The sequence below is a fragment of the Bombina bombina genome, chromosome 10, assembly GCF_027579735.1.
Source record: "Bombina bombina isolate aBomBom1 chromosome 10, aBomBom1.pri, whole genome shotgun sequence".
Taxonomy (NCBI): domain Eukaryota; kingdom Metazoa; phylum Chordata; class Amphibia; order Anura; family Bombinatoridae; genus Bombina; species Bombina bombina.
In genome coordinates this window covers 140,716,655-140,741,840 of record NC_069508.1, presented here as the reverse complement: position 1 = coordinate 140,741,840, position 25,186 = coordinate 140,716,655, and positions in this window count along the sequence as shown.

The following is a 25,186-nucleotide window of genomic DNA, read 5'->3' as shown; positions in this document are numbered from 1 at the left end:
CTAGATGCCTAAATGCATTGAGTTGCTGCCATGTGATTGACTGATTAGCAATTTGTGTTACCAAGCAATTGAACAGGTATACCTAATAAAGTGGTCAGTGAGTGTATATATATATATATGTGTATATACAGTTGTAATCAAAATTATTCAACCCCGACTGCAAATCAGGTGTATTGTCAAAATTTACAGACTTTCAGCTGTTTGCGATGAATAAATCAAACAAAAGCAATTGAAATAGCTCAAGACAATGAATGCTTCAAGTGGTTTCCCCAAATTCAGCTGAAAATACAACTTTTAATGAATTCTGCAGACTCAAAATTATTCAACCCCCCTGAATAGAATCCCTCACAACAGCACAAATATGCAAAACAGGTGTTGTCTCAAGCACACCTGATGCAACTAATCAAGGGCTTCATTAGTTGCATCAGGTTTGCTTGAGCTAAAACACATGAAATACCTGAACTGACTAGGGGCTTTTTGAGTGTCACGTTTGACTGCATGTTAGAAATATGGCTAACAGGATACAAAAATATAGCAAAGGCACTGAATGTTCCTAGAGACACCGTTGGAAGCATAGTTTGCAAGTTCAAAGTTAAAGGAACGATGGTTACTCTACCTGGACAGAGCTATCAACGGCTGCAACCCGATTTCTGAGAGGGCAGGTTGAGAAACACCCTGAAGTGATTGCAAAAGACCTGCAGCAAGACTTGGTGGCAACAGCCACTGAGGTTTCAGTTTGCACAGTAAGGCGTGTACTAAACGCAGAAGGTTTCCATGCCAGAACTCCAAGAGGTACACCACTACTGACCCAAAAGCACAAGAGAAGTCAGCTCCAATCTGCTCAAAATCATTTAAATAATCCACAGAAGGTTTTAGATTCTGTTCTGTAGAGCAATGAAACAAAACTGGAACTTTTTGGCCCGATGGATCAGCGGTATGTCTGAAGAAAGAAGAATGAAGCATACGCTGAAAAAAACACTCTACCTACAGTTAAGCATGGTGTTGGCTCGGTGATATTCTGGGGATGTCCTTGGAGAAAACATCATGCTATCTGTGAGGAAGCTGAATCTTGGATGTCATTAGACCTTCCAACAGGACAATGATCACAAGCATACCTCAAATTCCACCAAGGCTTAGTTGCAGAAGAAGCCCTGGAAAATTTTACAGTGGCCATCACAGTCACCTGACTTGAACCCCATAGAAAATCTCTGGTGGGATTTGAAAAAGGCATTTGCAGCACACAAACCCAAGAATATTATTGAACTGAAGGCCATTGCTCATGAGGACTTGGCAAAGATTACGCCATAACAATGCCAGAAGCTAGTGTCTGACGATGCATCTCGTTTATAGCAGGTCAAAACAGCAAAAGTGTGCTCTACTAAGCAGGGACGTGCGGTGAGGTCAATGGCTGGGGAGGTACAAGCAAGTATCAGATCCAATTATACACACATGTTGGCTCCCAATATGTACTTTAACTATGTGTTTAACACCTTTTTTTGTACAGGGAACCATAAATCAGAGGTCTATAAAATGGATAATAAAAGATGTCTGATAAGAGAAAGTGAGGGGAAACCTAAGAGTGAAAATTAAAACAAAATATCTGTAAACAGAGGCAAAGTAAAACTAGAAAAATAGAAATACATAAGGTGTACTGGAAAAGTAAGCTTGTAACACAGGCACACACACATAGATTAACATAGACACACACTTACACATACAGACAAAGAGACACTAACACAGTCACACACAGAGACACTAACACACACAACATACATTAATACAGACACACACACACTAACATTACACACAGAGAGACACTAACAGACACACAGATACCCCAACACACACACACACACAGACACACACAGAAACACACATTAATACATAGACACTACACAGACACACACACTAACATTACGCACAGAGAGACACTTTTGTTTGATTTGTTCATTGCAAACAGCTGAAAGTCTGTAAATTTTGACAATAAACCTGATTTGCATTGGGGTTTGAATAATATTGATTACAACTGAATGCATACATATATATTTATGTGTTTATATCTATACACACATATAAATATATATATATATATATATATATATATATCAACAAGTAGGGACTGCACTCACTGGATTCAGTTCAAATAATACCTTATTTATTCAATGGTGACGTTTCGGGGTACGCAAACAGCCTAACATTATCTGGTGCCGAATAATACACCGATTAGTGTGTACACTTGAACATATAAGCTACGTTGTTGCAGAGGGGTTTATATATTTACTCAAATGATTTTACCTATATTGTATATGATTTGATATACTGAATTTGAAATATATATATTAAGCATGATGTCTTCACAGTTTTTATACACATAAGTGTTTACACACTAGTGTTTCTTTTTGTCTTTTTTTTTTTTTTTTTCAAATAGTTTTTATTAATTTTTTAACAATATATAACAATAAATGGGGACTCGCAGGACCCCTGCAAATTTCAGTGCAAAACATGTAGAAAAGTGTTAAGGAAAAATTACAACTGAGGCATTCAAGTTTCAAAGATAGAGTCAGTACATTTCCAAACAGCTGTCAAAAAAGGATAAGAGGGTGGGGAGGGGTGGGGGAAGGGTTCATCTGTAAGGATGGGAGAGGGGGGGGCGGGGGGGGATACTGCTGGGGATCGCCTGAGGCGCGTGGAACGAGGAATCTTAAACTCTAACCTGGGGAAGCCATGTGGTGTCGTGTGTGTCTGTCCAGTCTGCCCAAACCAATTCAAAAAGGTCACTTTTGTCCAAACTGTAGAATATGTCCTTTTCCATGGAGTGTAAGTAGGCCATTGTTTTGAGAATATCAGGCCAACGAGGGGGGGATATTTTTTTCCAGTGCCTGGCAATATTGGTTTTAACCGATGACAGGAGATAAACGCAGAGAATCTGCTGATGTTTAGGAAGGGCCTGCAGGTTTAGGTGCAGAAGTGCGGTGGCAGGGGTTTTTGGTAGCTGAATCCCTAGAGCAGACAGAGTACGGAAGCAGATATTCCACAGGGGAGTCAACTTAGGGCATTCCCACCATATGTGAAGCATATTTCCGTGAGAGCCACATTCTCTCCAGCATTGCGGAGAAGATGTCGAAAACATCTTAGATAGCCGAGCGGGGACCAAATACCATTGGGAGATAACTTTATAATAGGTTTCGAACATTGTCACACAATGTAATGATTTTTTGGTTAAGGTGAGGGACCTCTGCCAGGCATCTGCCGGGATTCGAGAGTGAAGGATAGAGTCCCACTTACGTAAGTGTGGGGCCAGGTCTGGGGGCACATTACCGTCCAGCAGGCTATAATGTCTTGAAAGAGGTTTGTGGAGTCTACATCCTCTTTTCCAAACAGTCTCCCATGGGGTAAGCTGACGTGGAGCAGAGGGAAAGAAACCCCAGCTAGAGAGGAAACTCTTGATCCTAGTAAACTCGAATGAGAGGTAGGGTGGGATGTCTACGCCTAGTCTGTCCTTAGACAACGAAAGATATCCATCCTCGTTAGTCTCTGACCAAAAGTCTGAAACAAGTTTTACACCCAGCCTAGCCCACGTATTGGGGTGTGTTTCTGCTAGACCTGTAAAGAGGCCTGGGATGGAGGTAATCGGGGAGGGGTGCGGTGCGATTAGTTTACGGTGCCGGATCTTATCCCATATTGCCAGGCATTCCAAAACTACAGAGTTATGTAACTGTAGGGTTCTGTGGCTATGGACCGGGGTCCAGATGAGGTCCTTTAGGTAGATATCGAATGGTAATGAGGCTTGCTCAATGTCTCTCCACCTGTCTTGTGAGTGAAGCACTCCCCACTGGGAGATGTGCGTAAGCATAGCCCCTTCGTAGTACTTTACTATGGATGGGGAGGCCAGACCCCCAAGCTGGACAGGGAACTGCAGAGTTCCGTGGGCTATTCTAGGAGTTTTGTTTTGCCAAATAAATTTTGTGCACTCATTTTGAAACTGCAGCAAAAGGTGAGTGGGAATTCTGATTGGGAGGCATCTGAAAATATAGGTAAGCCGAGGGAGGAACGACATCTTAAGGGACGCTATGCGGCCCATCCAAGAGATGTTCTTATGATCCCAAACATGTTTTAGCGCTCTCAAGTCCGCCAAAAGGGGTAAATAGTTATCCTTAACCATCTGTTTCAAATCATTAGAGATTTGAACTCCAAGGTGAGTAATCCCTTTGCTAGACCATTTGAAGTCAAACTGTCTTTGGAGGGCTGTGACATATTTTTGGGGGAAACCCCACAAGTAAATTTCCGTTTTGGGGGTGTTTAGCTTGTAGAAGGAAAGGGAGCCAAAGACCTCAAGGATCTTCAGAAGTCTAGGGATTGTGCGGAGCGGATCTGCAGAAAACACAGTCACATCATCCGCAAACAAGGCGATGTTGTGTTTGGAGCCAGAAAGTGTGATTCCTACTATGTCCCTATCAGTACGTATTGTTTCCGCTAGCGGCTCGATTGCCAGTGCAAACAGAAGCGGAGAGAGTGGGCAGCCCTGCCTCGTGCCATTAAAAATGGGGAATGAAGACGAGTGGAACCCTACCCCCCTGACCGTTGCCGTGGGGTTAGAGTATAAAGCTTGGATCGCGAGGCGAATGTCAGATGGAAATTTAAAGGCGACAAGAGTCTCCCACAGGTAACTCCATCTGACCCTATCAAAAGCCTTCTCGGCATCCAGAGAGATAACCGAGAAGGGCTTGTTCATTCTCGTCGATTCGCAGGTAATATTGATAAGGCGTCTAGTGTTATCCGGGCCCTCACGATTAAGTACAAATCCCACCTGATCTGGGTTGACTAGGGTGGGCAGTAGTTTGCATATTCGATTAGCGAGAAGTTTGGAATAAATTTTTATATCAACATTAATAAGCGAGATGGGCCTATAGTTGAGGCAGTAGGAGGGGTCTTTATTTGGTTTGGGGATCATGATAATTTCAGCCTCCAAGAATTCTCGATTGAAACTTCCCTCTTGCCTGGCAGTATTAAAAAAATCTAAGGAGGAGCGGGATTAGTTCTTGACTATAAGTTTTGTAGAACTGTGCGGGGAACCCATCTGGGCTGGGGGCCTTAAGAGGTTTGAGACGCTGGATGACCTGCTTGATTTCTAGCTGGGTAAATGGGTTGGACAGTGACTCTTGTTGTTCCGTAGTTAAGGACGGTAAATTTAGGGACTCTAGAAATGTTTTAATCTGTTGTGTGGAGGCAGGGGCTTTAACTTCATTGCCCTCAAGGTTGTAGAGTTTAGAATAGTAGTCTGAGAAGCAGTCCCCTATCTGTGAGGGGAGTTTATGAGTCATGTTATTGTGAAAGATTTGGTGTATGCGGGAAGAACTATTCCGCTGACGCAATTTGTGTGCTAACAGAGTGTCGGCCCTATTGCCTTTATAATAAAATAATTGCTTAAGTTTTGTAAGGTTCTCTTGGGTGCGCCTCAACTCTAAGTGATTAATATGCGCACGTACGGCTGAGATCTGGGAGGTCAGTACTTCAGAGACGTTAGCTCTGTTGGAGGATTCAAGCAGCCGAAGTTTGCAGTGGGCTTGGGCTAAGGAAAGTCCAGCAAGTTTCCTAAGGCGAGCTTGCTTGCGGATGATATAACCTCTGGAAACCGCCTTGATGGCGCCCCAGAGGGTATCATCAGATGTCTGACCGTTGTCATTAAGTTGAATAAGTTCTATAAGATCTCTGCATAGTTCTTCCCTGAAGGGGGTGTCTGCTAGGATATTGCGTGGGAGGGACCACCTACTTTAATGAAGACAGGGGTCACTAGTGTGAAGATCTACTAGTACCGGGTCATGATCTGACCATGAGCAGAGGGGGATACTAGATTGGAGTACTGAGTCTAGGGTCGTTGCCGAACAGAAAATATGGTCTAACCTAGAATAGGTTTTGTGTGCCTGGGAGAAGTGGGTGAAGTCCCTGTCTGTAGCGTGTAATGATCGCCAGATGTCAAAATATCCAAATTCAGACATGATTGATTTAAAACGTGTGGAGAGGAGAGTTAGTTGGGGGGTGGTCTTGGTTGGGGATAACGTCTTACGGTCTAGTTTAGTGTCCCAGATCATGTTGTAGTCCCCCGCTATTATAACTCTGCCCTGTTTGTGGTGGTCAATTAATCTCAGAATTTTTCTGAGGCAAGTAGGCTGTTGGGTATTGGGAAGGTATATTGAAACTAGGGTGTGCGTGACGTGGTCAAGCTTGCAGATTACTATAGTGTATCTAGCCTGGGGGTCCCTTATTACCTCAATTTCCTCATAAGCTACCCTCCTGTGAATCAGTACCGCAGTCCCTCGAGCTTTTTTTGTAAATGAAGAGCATTCTATGGTCGTGTATGAGCGAGAATGAAATCTATGGGGAGCGTCTAACAGCCAGTGTGTTTCTTGCAGAAACACAATATCGGGGTTGTGGTGGTTAAGCATGCGAGTGAGTAGGCTCCTTTTGAAGGGAGAGTTTAAGCCCCTGGAATTATGTGTGCATACTCGTAATCGGGACATGGTTCACTTCTAGCCCAGGGGAGTGGGTGGGCAGTAGGGATATATGAGAGGCTTAGGTTAAAGACTTGGAAAGAGGTATGTAGGGGATGGGAGGGGAGAGGGTTATTCAGAATGTAAGGTGGAGATGTACTGACAACACAGGTGGAAATAGTCCACCTAGGTGGAACCCTGGAGTGGGTTAACCTGTAGGGGGGGGGAGCTAAGGGCAAATGTATGAGAAGAGCTGGGAGGTCCAGCCCCACTCCGCTAGCTAAGTAACTAGACAATGGAGAATAAAACAAGGTGCAGTAAAATGTAAACCTGTGGGCCCCAAAGAGGGCGTGACAAAAGCAAAATGAACTAAAATGAACACAGGAACCTGATAGGAAACATTGGATACAATAAGCAATCTACACATACATGCCAACTTAAAACAATAGAATCTGGTTGCATATGATTAAAGATTGCACAATTTAGATAATGAGACCCTACTTAAGGACACTACTAAATAACAACAAAGAGTGAGAATATTGGGGTTAAGGGCATTTTGTCGAATCGTGCCTGTAAAATATATAGCAGAGTGAACTCAGAGGGCTGACATGAAACGACAGAATGTGATGAACGTTGTAAAACACATATTTGCAGTTAATGCAGACCTCGCTCAGTGACACGTCAGCGTGTCAGCAAAAAACTAGAAAGAGCGGAGGTGAGAACATTCTATCGTGTCATGTCTGCATTATGTAAGACTGAGTGGGCATAAGGGTCTAACATGAAACATCAGGAAGCAATGGACATTGAAAACACATAAGTCTAACATGAAACAATAGCAAGTGGGCATATATGAGTAAGAAATCACATTTTTCGGACACTATAGCTCCTACTCCGTTACTTGTTAACACATCAATACAAGGTAATGAGAGTGGGGGTAAGCATATTATATCCTATCAGACCTGCAAAATATAACAGAAGTAGGCTCAGGTTCAGGAGGGTGGAGACTCTAGTTGGGTTTCATCGGTAGGCTGTTGTGTTCTCATCCTCTTAGGCCTTTGTTCCTTAACCGACCATTCGGGGGCTGTGACTCTCAGCTTAGATTGTACAGCCGGAGGTCCCCGTGAGTCTATTGCCATGAGTCCCCATTGGCCAAGGAGAGAAGTCCCCTGAGAAAGAGAGGTCACGGTGATTGATTTGTTGTCTTTTGTGATTATTAGTTTAGTAGGGTAACCCCATCTGTACTTAATGTTCTCCCTGCGAAGAATCTGTGTGACTGGCTGGAAATATCTCCGGTGTTGCAGAGTGTGTGCGGATAAATCGGGCAGCAGTTGTATGTCTTTAAATCTTTCTGATGTTTGCGACTTCCGAAAGGCCGCCTGCATGAGTCTGTCCTTGAAGATAAAGCTGTGGAAACAGACTATGACATCTCTCGGTTTCTCCTGAGAGACTGTTCTAGGGCGTAGGGCTCTATGGGCCCTTTCCATGGTGTCTGTCAGCCCCTCTGTTGGTCCCAGCAGTTCTTTAAAGAGTTCTTTCAGAAAGTTTTGAATCTCTGCCGGTTGGATATCCTCAGGGATTCCTCTAAACCTTATGTTGTTTCTGCGTGCCCTATCCTCCACATCGGCAAGTTTGAACTCCAGCTGGCTAATTTGATCCGCAAGAGATTCTGAGTAGGACAATAAATTTGTATGGTCAGTGGCAAGATCGTCCTGTTTTATTTCCAGGGAGTCTACTCTGTCACCTATCTCAGAGATGTCTTTACGGAGTTCAGCATGGTTGCGTTGGATTTCCTTGGTTATGGAGATAGTTTGGTTTGCAAGCATTTTTTTAAGTGTTGCTTCTGTTATTAGGTGTTGTGATCTCGCTTGAGGCGTGAGGTCAGGTTGGGAACCATCCCCCAGAGACTCAGACTCACTCAGACCTTCATTGGAGTCCTCATTCTGGTCTTTGGAATGTTGTGTGAAATGATCCAGGACTGTTTTTTTCACAGAACCTGGCGGCTTCGAGTGTCTCCTGGCGTTGTGTGGCATTTTCATAGGAGAAGAGGGAGCCTCTAGCTGAACCAGTGAGCCCGAGTTGGGGGTAAATGAGAGGGCTATTGGACCCAACAGGCTAATAAAAATAAAAAGAGGATAATACAGATGCACAATAGTATTACATAACGGAGTAGGGCTAGCCGTCCACCCGTAACCTCTATCTCCACATAGCGGCGTTTATGGGCAACATGCTGCCCCACAAGGCTTTGTATGTATCAAAAGATGCCTACTCAGGTGGAGAAAGAGGCCAGGCGGGCGTCTTATTAATATTACCCTTTCACCTGTAGTGAGGCGCCTCTAAAATTCTTAAAGGGGGTGTGCCCCCCGGACTCGGGTAAGGAGGGATACGACCCAGAGGAAGGGGAAAAGGAAAGTGGTAGTGACCAGCCCACGTAAGCAGGCCGGAAAGGATGAGTCCGAGAGGGGGGGGTCAGTGATAGAAAGTGATATTAACACACAGATGGGTAACTATGCCCAGAGTACCTGGAACAGTTACTTCTGCCGGTCAGCGCACAGGGTGGGAGGCGAAATTTGCTCTCACTATTAGTCAAAGAGTTACATAAGTGCGGCAAACGGGCAGGAGCAACCGGGGCCCAAAAAGTTAAATACCAAACGTCCTGTGGAAAGAAAAGAGTAAGTTATGCAAGGTCACAACACAAAAATAATATACAATAAGACACTCCACTCTGAGCTGGGCTGCAGAGAAACAGAAGCTTACGCAGCAGCACAAAAAGACACTATTCTATAGCAGTGGCCTCAGTCCATGAGAACAGCATTAATTAAGAACAAGGTTTGCCACCCAGTAGGTACTGTGCTTAAAGGGACTTGAGAGTGTCCTGGGATGTAGCTTTGCAATTGTAACCTTGGGTCCTAGTTCTGAACCAGTAAGAGGGTTTGGTTTTTACTGTTAAGGAGATTTAGATAATCTGCAGGGAACCTGCTAAAGAGAGTGAGAAAGTGTTGCTGTTGTGGTGCAGCTGGGTGAACTGGTACATAAACTTTGCTTGCCAGTGAAGCTCCTTCTCCAAGGGATCCACTCCAGGTGTAATTTGTGATATATGAGTTCTTTCCTTAGGGATAACACACTTAAACTCAGAAAGGGCAAATTGTTGAGCAAGTTCAGAGACACCAGTTGGAAGGCGGGCCTACCCCCATGGCCAAGAGGTGACTTTAGGCTGAGTCCATGTTGGGGGGGATTAGACTAGTATCAGAGTATAGAGCTAGGTATAGATATTATATTATTTAGAGGTTGAGACCAGCCAAATGTGTGTAATGGTTTGTCAGACAATATCAACCACCATGAGGGGATACTGTATTAAAAAAAAGAAGGCAAACCTGCAGGCACCCCATACAGTGATGATATGCGTAACAGAGTAAAGGCTGCCGTTAACTCCGAGATTAAGTGTCCCCCCTCAGATAGGCAATGTGGGGTAAAAAACAAGAGGGCCCCCTGTGTAGCAAAAATGTTGCGTGGCAAAGCTGTGACTCACCCTATCACTGCTGAAATGTCGTCCGATGTCTGCTCCAGCAGGGCCTACTATGTAGGCAAGGTCTGCCCCTGTGTCTCCTCCTGAAGGTAGAAGGGGCGGTCCGGGTAATAGCCCCACTCAGGCTCCTCTTTCTATCCGACCCCGCCGCCTAGCGTGAGGGAGCAAGGAAAGATGGCAGCAAGATGGCGGCTATTCCCGCCGTTTTCCTCCTCTGTGCGGCCGATAAGCAGGGCTGGGGTCCAAGTCAGCCCCTCTTCAGCGACAGCCGCCAAGTACCCGCTGCAGATTTCCCGGCAAAGCCAGCCGGATCGGGCTCTTCTTGTGAGGCCAGACGTGGCCAGCAGTTTCTACGCCTGAGCGCGCCGGTCCCGGCGCTCCGTCCCGCTCACCTCCAACTGCGCTGCCCCCACTAATCATATGCGGCAGGTCCCAGGTCAGTGTCACTTGTACCGGAGCGGAGCCCCGACCCTCCGGTACAGTCAGCAAGCACAGGCGGGTGGATGTGCTAAGTGTAGGTAGGTGATTCAGCGCCTGTCACTTCACAGTGGGGTAAAAAGTTCCGTGGAAGCCTCAAAACAGGGTGCCTGTCAAGGGTATAGGACAGGGCACCTAGAGTAAATGAAAAAGTAATTTTGTAGGGAAAAATAGGCTTAAAAAAAAGGTTTTATAATGATAAGCTGAGAGGAGCTCTAGCCTGAGACGTCCACTCTGCACGGCAGTTAGCTCCGCCCCGTTTCTTTTTGTCTTATTAACAGTTAGGAAGTAATAATCACACCACTGTTATTTGAATGCCTTAAATTGTTTGTGTAACATGGTTGCCAGGTAACTACCTGGTCTCCATGGATATGGTTTTGGCACAATTTCTTGGAATGTAAGATGGGAGGGGTTTATTTGGGTTTAAAGTCACTTTGTTTCTTGTGCACTGTGTTTGTTCTGAGGAAGGGGTTTGCGTACCCCGAAACGTCACCATTGAATAAATAAGGTATTATTTGAACTGAATCCAGCGAGTGCAGTCCCTACTTGTTGATATTTATTGAAATTTTGACTGAGCACCCTGGTTGCTGACTATCTTTGAATTGCGAGTGCAGATACACAGTGGAAATATATATATATACATATCCATCTTTAGACATGTATATGTATGTATCTCTATGTTAAAGCCCTTTGCTTGCCTCTTCTTTTTTTACACCTGAGACCTCATATCTTTGAGCCCTTAAAACTGTTTAGAGCAATATTTTTTCTTCAATAATTTTTATTAGATGGCGTTATTATGAGTTTAACTGCACTTTTCAATGTATTTTTTAATGTGTTTTGTGACACTTTTTAACAATTAACCAGAACTCTGTGGTCGACCCGACCCAATGCACGTTAATTTCAATTCTGCTCAAGCAATTGTTTTTTTTTAACTTGCAATATGAGTGATATAAACCGACGTGCACAAACACCCGTGATAAATCCATTTTCTCTCACGCTTAACTAATAGCGATCCACACGTAATCTAGCCCAAAGTATTTTGAGTGTTTTAAGAAAATTCAACACCTTCTGTCAAGAAAAAAACCGGTGTGATCTGAAGTACAAAAATCTTTACAGAATTATGCTCGTATTTGAGAGGCAATTTCATTTGTGCCCCTGGAATGCCCATGTTCAGCCCATTTTTTGCAAAAACAACAATTACGCTTTGCATTTTGTACTTATAAGTAGAAATGTTCTATGTTTTTTGCACATCAAGTGTACTTAAATTATGATTTACACTGTGCATATGTAATATGCTTTATTCCTGTGTAATTTACATGCAAATATTACTTTATTGATAAAATGCGATTTTGTTACGATATTTAATGCACCTTAACAATACAAGTTTTTCCTGCTTATTTTTATTTAAATGGTTAAACTATTAATTTTGTATGATTTTTAAATGACAAATTTAATTCTGCACTTTCATAACGTATGCATCTCCTTCCCATATAAAAATACAGACTATGCCCCTTAGCGACACCGTTTGCCCTGTTTTCCGGTTAAAAAATTGCTTCATAGAATTCCACTAGGGAAAAAGAAGGGATGGCGAGCATTCTTATAGAATCTCACCAGCACGGAGAGCTTTAGAGAATTGGGCCCCTGGGGTAAATGAGACATTTGCTTTCATTTTAGATGGTGGTTCTGCTCTAGTATGAGTCTTCTTTGTGTTTGTGTATTCTAGAAGATATCAAAAGAGCTGCTGGGCTGCTTTTAAATATTTATCTTGGGATATTTTTACTTATTTATTAGCATTTTTAATTTGCTTTAAATAGTTTTGATTATCTGTTTGTTATTACGAGTTGTGCGTTCGTGTTTTAATGCTGAAAAAATGGCCATTTCAGCATTAAAACAGCACCTCTGTGTCTTCAGGATGTACCCGTTCCGTGCCACCGGGATCAAGATAGAAGATGCCACCTGGATGAAGATAGAAGAGGCCGTCTGGATGAAGACTTCTCACCACCTGAATGAGGACTTCGCCGCCTGGATGAAGATCGTTCAAGCGGGACTTCAAAAACTGTAAGTGGTTCGTCGGGGGTTAGTGTTAGTTTTTTTAAGTTTTTTTTGGGTGGGGTTTCTTTTAGGTTAGGGTTTGGGCAGCAAAAGAGCTAAATTCCCTTTTAAGGGCAATGTCCATACAAATGCCCTTTTCAGGGCAATGGGTAGATTAGGTTTTTAGATATATTTTTTTTATTTTGTGGGTTTGGGGGGTGGGGGTTTGTAATGTTAGTGGGTCTTTGTAAAAAAAATCAGGTAAAAGAGCTCTTTAACTTAGGACAATGCCCTACAAAAGGCCCTTTTCGGTAGTTTATTCTAGATTAGGTTTTTTATTTTGGGGTGTTTTTTAAATGGGTACTAGAATAGGAATAATTTTTATTATTTTTTTGTTTGTTACTTTGTGTAATGTATTTCTTTTGTTTTGGCATGGGTTTTTATTTTTAGGTTAGGGCTTGGGCAGCAAAAGAGCTAAATGCCCTTTTAAGGCCAATGCCCATACAAATGTCCTTTTAGGTTTAGATTAGGTTTTAGATTTTATTTTGTGGGTTTGGGGGGTGGGGGTTTGTATATTGCTAGGGGTTTTTTGTTTTGTTTTGTAGCAAAAGAGCTGTTAACTTTAGGGCATTAGTTTATTATAGATTAGGTTTTTTTATTTTGGTGTGTTTTTTTTTAAACGGTATTAGAATAGGAATAATTTTTATTGTTTTGTATAATTTCGTTTGTTATTTTTTGTAATGGTAGGTTTTTTTATTTTTTGTAATTTTAGTGTTTTTTATTTTCTGTAATGTTAGGTTTTATTTCACAGGTAAGTTTGTATTTATTTTAACTAGGTAGTTAGTAAATAGTTAATAACTATTTACTAACTAGTCTACCTAGTTAAAATAAATACAAAATTACCTGTGAAATAAAAATAAAACCTAAGATAGCTACTATATAATGGTTTTATTTCACAGGTAAGTTTGTATTTAGTTTTAAATAGGTATTATTTAGTTAATAATTGTAACTTTAGTTTAGCTCTATTTTAATTTTGTTAAAGTTAGGGGGTGTTAGGGTTAGGTTTAGGGTTACGTTAGGGTTAGTTTTAGGGGTTGAAGGGATAGTAAAGTCCAAATTAAACTTTCACGATTCAGATAGGACGTCATTTTAAACAACTTTCTAATTTACTTTTATCATCAAATTTGCTTTGTTCTCCTGTTAGTTGAAAGCTAAACAAACATAGGTAGGTTCATATGCTAATTTCTAAGCCCTTGAAGGCCACCTCTGCATTTTACAGTTTTTCACCACTAGAGGGCGTTAGTTCATGTGTTTTATATAGATAACACTGTGCTCATGCACGTGAAGTTATTTAAGAGTCAGCTCTAATTGCCTGAAATGCAAATCTGTCAAAAGATCTGAGATAAGGAGGCAGTCAGCAGAAGCTTAGCTACAAGGTAATTACAGAGGTAAAAAGTATATTTCTATAACGGTGTTGGTTATGCAAAACTGGGGAATGGTAAATAGAGGGATTATCTATCTATTTAACCCCTTAAGGACACGGCCATTTTTAAATTTCTTTCCCTTAAGGACCAGGGCTATTTTTACATTTCTGCGGTGTTTGTGTTTAGCTGTAATTTTCCTCTTACTCGTTTACTGTACCCACACATATTATATACCGTTTTTCTCGCCACTAAATGGACTTTCTAAAGATACCATTATTTTCATCATATCTTATAATTTACTATTAAAAATATTATAAAATATGAGGAAAAAATGGAAAAAAACACACTTTTTCTAACTTTGACCCCCAAAATCTGTTACACATCTACAACCACCAAAAAACAACCATGCTAAATAGTTTCTAAAATTTGTCCTGAGTTTAGAAATACCCAATGTTTACATATTCTTTGCTTTTTTTGCAAGTTATAGGGCCATAAATACAAGTAGCACTTTGCTATTTCAAAACCACTTTTTTTCAAAATGAGCGCTAGTTACATTGGAACCCTGATATCTGTCAGGAATACCTAAATATCCCTTGACATGTATATATTTTTTTTTAGAAGACATCCCAAAGTATTGATCTAGGCCCATTTTGGTATATTTCATGCCACCATTTCACTGCCAAATGCGATCAAATAAAAAAAAATGTTCACTTTTTCACAAACTTTAGGTTTCTCACAGAAATTATTTACAAACAACTTGTGCAATTATGGCATAAATGGTTGTAAGTGCTTCTCTGGGATCCCCTTTGTTCAGAAATAGCAGACTTATATGGCTTTGGCGTTGCTTTTTGGTAATTAGAAGGCTGCTAAATGCCACTGCGCGCCACACGTGTTTTATGCCCAGCAGTGAAGGGGTTAATTAGGGAGCATGTAGGGAGCTTGTAGAGTTAATTTTAGCTTTAGTGTAGTGTAGTAGACAACCCAAAGTATTGATCTAGGCCCATTTTGGTAAATTTAATGCCACCATTTCACCGCCAAATGCGATCAAATTAAAAAAAAACGTAATTTTTTTCGCAATTTTAGGTTTCTCACTGAAATTATTTACAAACAGCTTGTGCAATTATAGCACAAATGGTTGTAAATGCTTCTCTGGTATCCCCTTTGTTCAGAAATAGCAGACATATATGGCTTTGGCAATGCTTTTTGGTAATTAGAAGGCTGCTAAATGCCGCTGCACATCACACGTGTATTATGGCTAGCAGTGAAGGGGTTAATTAGGGATCTTGTAGGGAGCTTGCAGGGTTAATTTTAGCTTTAGTGTAGAGATCAGCCTCCCACCTGACACATCAGACCCACTGATCCCTCCCAAACAGCTCTCTTCCCTCCCCCACCCCACAATTGTCCCCGCCATCTTAAGTACTGGCAGAAAGTCTGCCAGTACTAAAATAAAAGGTATCTTTTTTTTTTTTCTTTTTTTTTTTGGGAGCATATTTACATATGCTGCTGTGTAGGATCCCTCTTAGCCCCAAACCTCCCTGATCCCCCCCCAAACAGCTCTCTAACCCTCCCCCTCTACATTATTGGGAGCCATCTTGGGTACTGGCAGCTGTCTGCCAGTACCCAGTTTACAAAAAAAATATATTTTTTTTTAAAGTATATTTTTTAATTTTTCCCCACTTTTCTGTAGTGTAGCTTCCCCCCCCCAAGACTAAACCCCCACCCCCTCCCAGATCCCTTCGATTAACATATTTATCCCCCCTCTCTCCCTCTAAATATAAACCACTGTTCCATAGTGTAACGGTTCCCACCCGCTCCCTCCCCGTGCACGCGCCCGCCCGCCTCCCCTGTGCACGCGCGCGTCCGTGCGCGCCCCCCAGCAATCCCGCCCACGATCCCGCCCACGATCCCGCCCACCGGTCATCATCGATCGCCGCCCACCCGCCTCCCACGTCTGCTCCCACCCACCAACGATCGCGGCATCGATGTCCGGTGCAGAGAGGGCCACAGAGTGGCTCTCTCTGCATCGGATGGGGAAAAATGTTATTGCAGTGATGCCTCGATATCGAGGCATCACTACAATAACCGGAAAGCGGCTGGAAGCGATCAGGATCGCTTCCAGCCGCTTTCAACCCCAACGTCGTACAGGGTACGTCGCTGGTCTTTAAAGACCAGTTTGTGCAAGACGTACCCTGTACGACGCGTGTCGTTAAGGGGTTAAACAATAACATTTTTGGTGTTTACTATCCCTTTAATATAGTCTATTTTAGGTTGTTGTGATGTGGGGGGCTGGTGGTTTAGGGGTTAATAGGTTTATTTAGTGGTAGTGATGTAGGAGGCCAGTGGTTTTGGGGCTAATACCTTTATTTAGTGTCGGCGATGTCGGGGAGCGGCACAATAGGGGTTAATAACTTTAATATAGTGGCGGCGATATCGGGAGCGGAAGATTAGGGGTTAATAACTTTATTTAGGTGGTGAAGATATCGGGAGCGGCAGATTAGGGGTTATTAACTATAGGTAGGGGACGGCGATGTCGGGGTGGCAGATTAGGGGTGTTTAGACGTGGGGTTTATGTTAGGGTGATAGGTTTAAACATATCTTTTATTTTCCCCATAGACATCATTGGGGTTGTGTTCCGGAGCTTTTCATTCCGCAATCGCAGGTGTTAGACTTTTTTCTGACCCGCTCTCCCTATTGATGTCTATGGGGAAAGCATGCACGAGCATGTCAAAACAGCGCTTGTATTTTGTGCTGTATGGAGCTTAAAAGCACCATATGGCACGCACAAGCCGGTTGTTTCAAAACTTGTAATGGCTGCACTATAGAGGGTTAAATAACGCAACTTTTGTTGCGTTCGTTAATTTCCCTATAGCGCGCATAACTCGTAATCTAACTGTCTATCAGTAATAGTTTGTACACTTTAGCAAGTGTGTAAAATTATTTGCTCTGAAATATTTTGAAGGGGTTAGTACTAGCACGGAAGGAAACTAGAACAGGAGAAAAGTCTCATAATTAGGGATGGGCGAATGTGCTTAAAGTGTAACTTGTTTTGGTAGAACGAATAGTCCTGTGGATATTCGTTTTGGACAATCGATTGTTGATAAGAATAAAAATTCGGTAATCAAATGTAACTTTCGTTTTTAAATGTTCATAATGAAATCGAATATCCACATTTGAGATTTCAAATGTAACATTTGATTTAACAAATACTATTCAGAAGTTCAATAGTTCATGTGGTAGGGAATTTAGTAAATTGATACATAATAGATACAAATATATCAGTTGAAATGTTTCTATTTCAAATATTGCATAATTTGAATATTACATTTAAAGGGACAAGTTGGGATAGAGACAAAAAATAATATGTACTTTAATTACTTTACCTGCAAATTTATACTGCAGTGCCTCACCATTAACCCTTTCTTTTAAGTTTCCGAATTGTACAGCTCTAACTCCCCCCACACAATACCTTCTATGGCTGTATCTATATCTACCTTGGCTTTTGGTAGAATCAAAAGTATACACTGATTATCTGCTGGAGCATGCCTAGAAGCAAATAAACTGCTTTGAAATACAATGCCTGTGTTTCTGTAGCTAAACACTGAAAAGGGTGGATCAGACTACTCCAGACAGCATGGCTGTTTTTACTTAATTAGCCTTTTTTGGGATATGCACAGATCTCAACATGTTTTATGGCACTTTAAAGAGAACATTAGAAATACTATTACAAATATATAGATTCAATTTGTTTAATTCGAATATTGCATAATTGGAATCAAATTATTAGAAAAATTCTAATTAAATATTACATTTAAAGAAAGCATTAGAAATACTATTACATAAAACAAAAGTTAGAATGTTGAGCAAACATTCAAAGTTACGGTGTTGTGCAAACATTCGAAATAAAAAATAAAATAAAAAAATGTGATACCTGGAGGCTGAATTTCAGGATAGCTCTGGATAATACAGAATTTTACAGATTTTTCACTCCTATTGGTCATATTCCAGTTGCATTAACATGGCTGATAAGAAAGTACTTACAAATATTCCAGTGGCATCAGAATACTAGAGTGAGAATATTTTTCCATTTCCAAGAGGCATATTTCTTGTGTCATTCAGTGGAGAGTCGTTCCTTGTCCTCAACTTAGACTTTTTGCGTTTATTGGATACTGCACGTATTAGAAGTACAAAAAGACGAAATTACAATATCACAATCGAGTTAAAGGGACAGTCTAGTCCAAAATAAACTTTCATGATTCAGATAGAGAATTTAATTTTAAACAATTTTCCAAATTAATTTACTATTATGTGTATATACATATGCATTTATGTGCTATTTTGTGTATATACATATGTATTTATGCGTTATTATTTGTATATACATACTGTATGCATTTATGTGCTATTATGTGTATATACATATGTATTTATGTGTTATTATGTGTATATACACATATTAAAGGGACATGAAACCCAAATATTTTATTTTATGATTTAGGTAGAACATACAATTTTAAACAACTGTCCAGTTTACTTCTATTATCAAGTTTGCTTCATTCCCTTGGTATGCTTTGTTGCAGAAGCAGCAATGCACTACTAGTTTCTAACTTAACACATGGGTTAGCCAATGACAATCAGTATACATATGCAGCCACCAATCAGCAGCAAGAACCTAGGTTCTTTGCTGCTCCTGAGCTTTCCTAGATAAACATTTCAGCAAATGATAACAAGAGAAGAAAGCAAATTAAATAATAGAAGTAAATTTGAAGGTTGTTTAAATTTTGGTTTTCGTGTCCCTTTAACACATAAATATATATGTATATATTCACATACATTTATATTTATACTTGCTGCCCATAGCTGCAGGACTTTAGCATCTTTGCTGCGCTAGCTCTCTTGCCGCTGTTCTGGTAAGATGGCGAACATTGGAAAACAGCTAACCATGTCACGTCCTGTGACGTTACATCAGCTGTTTCACAAATTTTGGACCTGATGCGTGTGTCATCACATACCTGGCTGCATACATCACTGGTACAATATTTAGAGTTGTGAAATTCCGGGACCCTTTGTAGAGCGCATGCGTGGGATTAGTAGTAATGGGAGTAGTTGCAGTGAGGGGCGGAGTTCTGAATATTGCAGAGGAGCCGAAGAAACAGCTTTCCATGAGCGCACCATTTCTGATACAAAATCCCATGCATGCGCTATACAAAGGGTCCCGGAATGTCACAGCACAGAATCTTGTACCAGTGACGTATGCGGCCAGGTATGTGATGTAACATCACAGGAAGTGACATGGTTCGCTGTTTTCCAAAGTTCTCCATCTTACCAGAACACCGCATTTCATGGCATGAGTATGCAGCTCCCATTGGAGCCTATGGAAACACAACCTAGGACTAGCACTCACAGTAAGCATATAGTACCGGGGTGCACTACAATAATACCATTAGTCCACAAATAAGGAAGGCACTCTCTAGATTTGAAAGTGAGTATAAATTAATCCCTAGTCATCCCTACTAGGATTAAATTATACACACTTTTGAATCCGGAGAGTGCCTCCCTTATTTGTGGACTGTATATATATATTATATAAGTCCACGAATAAGGAAGGCACTCTCCGGATTCGCATTATTGCTCTAAACAGTTATAAGGGCTCAAAGATATGAGATCTCAGGTGTAAAAAAGAAGAGGCAAGCAAAGGGCTTTAACATAGAGATACATGCATACACATGTCTAAAGATGGATATATATATATATATATATATATATATATATATATATAAATATATACATACATATACATGTCTAAAGATGGATATATATATATATATATATATATATATATATATATATATATATGTATATATATATAAAACGAGGTCAGAAGAAAAGGCACTCCATAAATGATAGCAGCACCCAGGGTGCACTTTGAAAAAATATAAAAAAATATCAAGCACAGAAAAGGCACTCACTGGTTAAAGAAAACATAACATTTAATAAGTTACATTAAAATAGCATGACGTTTCGGAGGCATTACGCCCCCTTTATCAAATGCAAGATACAGCTTGAAAAATTACAAAAGCAGTATACCCCATCATTTACCTCATCACCTTAAATACATGTGTGTAGCTCCATTAGACGCTGAGCCGCGAATGCGGCCCGTGTGCAGTGCCGGGAGGAAGTGACGTCGTCAGCATAATTCACGCTCAGATGTCGGTTGCCAAGGAAACATACAGACGCAGTGTGTCAGCCAATGACATGGCACAGATATCTGTTTGTAAACAAAACACAACAATCAATTTAAGCACCACAATTTATGTGTATGTTCCGGGCACTGCAAAATGGTTGCTAACATAGAGATTAAAAACATTATATTTAAAAAAGATCCAACAATCTAGTTACATATATGGAGGACCAATACAAACAGTACAGGGCATGATTAATATAAGGCTTAGCTTAGATATATAATCGTAGATGAAACATCAGCTATGTACCAGGAGTGGGAAAACGCATATATAATATACCATAATACTATCCAACTCCTTTGCTTTATCACTATAATCATGTATCCCAGAATATGGCAGAAACATAGATACCAGAGGGCATGGACAAGAGATTTATGGATAAGAGATTTATGGGAGATGATATGGAACATGTAACATGTTGGTTCAAATCATACACTATACGTGAACTAAGTTGGAGTCATTTAAGCAAATACAGAGAGTCTGGAACCACATTGATGAAATATTTAGGATTCCATGTAGAATGGTGAAAAATCCAACATGGTGTTCAGCCCCTTTGGTTTTACGGTATCCAGCATGTATATCCATCTGGTCTCAAGTCTAAGAAGTCGATTGCCCCTATTGCCTCCCCTTGTTAATGGTGGCACATGGTCTATGAGCATAGTTCTAAGACTTGAGACACTATGCTTACAACGGGCAAAATGACTCCGATCAGCCAGTAGCGCGCCATTTTGCCCGTTGTAAGCATAGCATCACCCAATCAGATTCAAGTTCAATCTGATTGGCTGAACCAATCAGCCAATCAGATTGAACTTGAATCTGATTGGCTGATTCTATCAGCCAATCAGATTTTTCTACCTTAATTCCGATTGGCTGATAGAATCCTATCAGCCAATCGGAATTCGAGTGACGCCATCTTGGATGACGTCACTTAAAGGTACCGTCATTCGTCATTAGTCGTCGGGAAGAAGAGCATGGATCCGCGTAGGCTCTTCTGAAGATGGCTCCGCTCCGGATGGATGAAGATTGAAGACGCCGCCTGGATGATGACTTCTATCGGATCGAAGACCTCTTCAGCGCCGCCTGGATGATGACTTCATCGGATGGAAGATTTCTTCAGCGCCCCTTGGATGATGACTTCTGCCGCTCCAGATCTCCTCTTCAGTTCCATCGGTGGTCGGCTGGCTGAACACGACTCAAGGTAGGATGATCTTCAGGGGGGTAGTGTTAGGTTTATTTAAGGGGGGTTTGGGTTAGATTAGGGGTATGTGGGTGGTGGGTTTTAATGTTGGGGGGGTTGTATTTTTATTTTACAGGCAAAAGAGCTGTTTTATTTGGGGCATGCCCCACAAAAGGCCCTTTTAAGGGCTGGTAAGGCAAAAGAGCTGTTTACTTTTTAATGTAGAATAGGGTAGGGAATTTTTTTTATTTTTGGGGGCTTTGTTATTTTATTAGGGGGCTTAGATTAGGTGTAAGTAGCTTAAAATTGTTGTAATATTTTTTAAATGTTTGTAACTTATTTTTTTTTATTTTTTGTAACTTAGCTTTTTTTATTTTTTGTACTTTAGTTAGTTTATTTAAATTTATTTAATTGTAGTTATTTGTAGGTAATTAATTTAATTAATTTAATGATAGTGTAGTGTTAGGTTTAATTGTAACTTAGGTTAGGATTTATTTTACAGGTAATTTTGTATTTCTTTTAGCTAGGTAGTTATTAAATAGTTAATAACTATTTAATAACTATTCTAACTAGCTAAAATAAATACAAAGTTACCTGTAAAATAAATATAAATCCTAAAATAGCTACAATGTAATTATTAATTACATTGTAGCAATCTTAGGGTTTATTTTACAGGTAAGTATTTAGTTTTAAATAGGAATAATTTATTAAAGTATAGTGTAGTGTTAGGTGTAATTGTAACTTAGGTTAGTTTTTATTTTACAGGTAAATTTCTCTTTATTTTAGCTAGGTAGCTATTAAATAGTTAATAACTATTTAATAGCTATTATACCTAGTTAAAATAAATTGAAAGTTGCCTGTAAAATAAAAATAAATCCTAAGATAGCTACAATATAATTATTATTTATATTGTAGCTATATTAGGGTTTATTTTAAAGGTAAGTATTTAGTTTTAAATAGGATTCATTTAGTTAATAAGAGTTACATTTATTTAGATGTATTTAATTAATATTTAAGTTAAGGGGGTGTTAGGGTTAGTGTTACACTTAGGTTTAGGGGTTAATAATTTTATTAGAGTTGCGGCGGTGTAGGGGGGGCAGGATAGGGGTTAATTATTTTATTACAGTGGCGGCGGTGTAGGGGGGGGCAGGATAGGGGTTAATACATTTATTATAGATGGCGACGGTGTAGGGGGGCAGATTAGGGGTTAATACGTTTAATATAGGTTGCAGCGGGGTCCGGGAGCGGTGGTTTAGGGGTTAAACTATTTATTTAGTTGCAGCGGGGTCCGGGATCTGCAGGATAGGGGTTAATAAATTTATTCTAGGTGGCGGCGGTATAGGGGGGCAGGATAGGGGTTACTAGGTATAATGTAGGTGGCAGCGGTGTCCGGGAGCGGCAGTTTAGGGGTTAATACATTTATAAGAGTTGCGGCGGGGTCTAGGTGCGGCGGTTTAGGGGTTAGTAACTTTATTTAGTTGCGGGGGGCTCCGGGGGCACCGGTATAGGGTGTAGAACAGTGTGGTTAGTGTGGGTGCTTAGTGACAGGCTAGCAATAAAGCTGTCAAAAAGCCGAAGAGCAGCGAGATCGGATGAGTGATAACTATCACAGTCCACTGCTCATCGCCCCGTACTTGGTGCGCGGCTTTTTGACAGCTTTTTTGATAACTTAGGCGAACGTATTCAGGTCCGCGGCGGCGATGTGAGGCGAGCTTAGGCGGGCATATTGGACCAGCGAAGGTAGGTAAAGTAGATGGCTTGATAAGTACCCCTCTTCATATCTAAGTATATATATAAGTCCTTATAACTTTCTTATTGCAATATTTTTTAAAATAATTTTTGCTAGACAGTTCTATTATGAGTGTAACTGTACTTTATAATGTATTTTTGATGTTTTTTGTGCAACCTTTTAATCGAATGTAACAGTTAACTTCAATTGCGCTCGAGTAAATGAGTTCACTTTCAAATTTTAATACTCGCGCTACTTACGATGCGCACAAACACCTGCGATAAACACGATATTGCTTGTGCACAACAGTTAGCACGCCACTCGTAATCTAGCCCTTCTAGCTATATAGTGATGTATTATATCCACACACAATGTACTACTTTGCTTTTATAAATAAATATGGCAAATAGTTTGCAAAGAAGCTTTATTTAAATATAAATCTGATAATATTAATTTTAAAATGTAGAAAATAAAATAGCATGCTATTTGTCAAGTTTCCTTTTGAAATATTTACTTATGAGAGTATATAGATAAATAGACAGACAGACAGACAGACAGATATAGTATGCTAAGATAGACAGACATAGATAGATAATATTTAAAGGGACAGTCAACACCAGAATTTTTGTTGTTTAAAAAGATAGATAATCCCTTTATTACCCATTCCCTAGTTTTGCATAACCAACACTGTTATAGAAATACACTTTTTACCTCTGTGATTACCTTGTATCTAAGCCTCTGCAAACCGCCCCCTTGTTTCAGTTGTTTTGACAGACTTGCATTTTAGCCAATCAGTGCTCACTCCAGGGTAACTTCACGTGCATGAGCTCAATGTTATCTATATGAAACACATGAACTAATGTCCTAGAATGGTCAAAATGCATTCAGATTAGAGGCAGTTTTCAATGTCTAAGTAATTAGCATATGAACCTCCTAGGTTTAGCTTTCAACTAAGAATACCAAGAAACAAAGTAAAATTGGTGATAAAAGTAAATTGGAAAGTTGTTTAAAATTACATTCCCTATTTAAATCATGAAAGTTTTTTTTGTACTTGACTGTCCCTTTAAATAGATGATAGACAGACAGACAGAAATAGATGACATATGATAGATAGATAGATAGATAGATAGATAGATAGGCAGGCAATTGGATACATCTGGAAACAGGTAACGTGTTACAGTAAAAATAATCCACAGTACACAAGGCTTTCTATAGACAAATGACAAATGTATTATATATATATACTTTTTATATTTAAATTACTTTAAGTAGTAAATTAAGATAGTTAAATGTTATGTATACTTATACATCTATGAAGTCATGTAAGATTAAGATTTAATTCCTGCAGATATTTTGTTCAGAAAGGAAAAGAATCCATGTAACAATTTCCTCTAAATGCATATTCCTGCTGACCTGAGAACCCCAGAACTAAATCAGAATGACTATAAAATGATTTCTCCAAAGCATAGAAATGTACTTTACATAATGAAATTAAATTGTAGCCACATCTATTAAACTCTCCAGTATTAGGGCAAAATCCTAGGGACAGCTCCATTTTAGTGGCTTGGCCATGCTCAGGTTGCTATTATTTTACTGACAGCACAGTACATGCATTATACTAAATAGCAACCATTTATGGATCATTGTTGTGATCAGTTGCCAAGGATCTGTTTCCTCAGCTGCTATAGAATTGATACCTATATTTTTATTAGTTATTAGTATTATTGGCACTATCCCTAACAGTGATTTTCACTCACAGCCACAAGTGACACAGCCCAGTTCTCCTAACCTTATCTATGACCCAGATTCATCTCAGTTAATTCTAAAGGTTAACTTGGAGCCATTACCATGAAACTTTGAAACTATTTACAACACAGGCACTGCTATTAAAGTGACAGTAAGTCCAAAGAGAGCAAGTGTAAATAACTTTCCAATTTGTTTCTGTTATAAAATCTGCTATGTTGTTTTGGTATCCTTTGTTGACAAGCTTACCTAGGTAATGTCAGGAGCAGCAATATATGACTGGGAGCTAGTTTATGATTGGTGGCTGCACATACAGTATGTTGACTCACCAGATGCATTCAGCTGTCTCCCAGTA